Raw genomic sequence first — 1795 nt, 5'->3', positions numbered from 1 at the left:
AAAGCATAATTATATGTACTAAGCATATGAGCATTGCATTAAGTATATTGCAATATAATTATGAATATTGTACGTACAAACAACGTTTGTGCATACATTGTATGTATAGGAATCGCAAATTGTACGTTCATGCGCGCGTACATTCTATGAACATAAAAATATGTAAACACATGAATACTTACATAAAAAATTTTACTATAGTATACAATCGTAATAACTTGTAATCGGATAGTTTGATTTCAAGTAATCACAATTACATGTAATCAAATTACATGTAATCATGATGACCATGTATATACAGGTACTTGTTGTTTGTACAAACATACATACATTGTGTGTACAATGTATTTCCCATGCATGCATGTACAATTTATTTGTGAACAGTATAATGTATGTATACATGTACAATATAGATATATATGCAGTATGTACAATATATGTATGTATACATGTACAATATAGATATATATGCAGTATGTACAATATATGTATGTATACATGTACATGATATGCATGTCCAATGTATGGGTGTACATATACATGTACATATATGATTATGGGTACATGTACATATATGATTATGGATGTACATATACATGTACATATATGATATAAGGATGTACATATACGATTACAAGTAATTGATTACTGTAATCAAAATTGTAATCATGATTACAGCTGTAATCAAAATTTTTTGAAAGTTGTAATCACGATTACAAGTAATTGATTACTTGTAATCGTGATTACAAGTAATTGATTACTGTAATCAAAATGGTAATCATGATTACAGCTGTAATCAAAAAATTTTGAAAGTTTAAATCACGATTACAAGTAATTGATTACTTGTAATCGTGATTACAAGTAATTTATTACATAGCTGTAATTATCTGTAATCAATTACAGTTGTAATCGACTACTGTAATCATGATTACAGCTGTAATCAAAAATTTTTGAAAGTTGTAATCACGATTACAAGTAATTGATTACTTGTAATCGTGATTACAAGTAATTGATTACATAGCTGTAATTATCTGTAATCAATTACAGTTGTAATCGATTACTGTAATCAACGGCCAACTCTGCTACACGCGAAGTCGAGCACTTTACGGTAGAACAGTTTAACGAGGACCAATACCGCACACCCTCGGTCCCTACGCAGACTGATCCAAGTGGTCACCCACCCGCACACTGACCGCAGCCAGTGATGCTTGACTTTGGTGATCTGCTGGGAACCGTGTCTTAACGATCAGTCCACTATGTAAATAATGAACATTGAGTTATATTTGAGAATTTTTTAAAGTTTTGTATTCTAATAAAATATGTATATCAGACACGAATTATTTTTAATTATCACTAAATTAAGCAATAAAAAGATTAATATATATAAATATATGCCAGTTCAGATTTCGTAAAAAAACGGAAAAAAAACGAACATTTGTTTGATAGAAAATTGACGACTTCAATACAATATTAATACACTGACTTCTGGAGATTAAAACTATTTTAGTGATTTGTGACGTATATACCGATCCAAGTCAACATGTTTCAAAAAGTATATTAAAAGTGGTGTTACGAGTCACCCATTTAATGCAAATCTGTAAATAATTTTGATCCATACTAACCAGAAAATGTCGGACAGATCACAAAATGAAATAAACTGCTTGAGACAGTTAAGGCCATCAACCAACAGTAGTACTAGCAGAAGAAAAAGAAAAACTTACTTGAAATAAAGTCTCATAAATTAGAAAACGCCATTGTTTATTTATTAAACTCTTTTTAATTTGAAAATTTAAGA

This window comes from Parasteatoda tepidariorum, chromosome 5 (genome assembly GCF_043381705.1).
Source record: "Parasteatoda tepidariorum isolate YZ-2023 chromosome 5, CAS_Ptep_4.0, whole genome shotgun sequence".
NCBI lineage: Eukaryota > Metazoa > Arthropoda > Arachnida > Araneae > Theridiidae > Parasteatoda > Parasteatoda tepidariorum.
Note: the sequence above shows the minus strand (reverse complement) of the source record.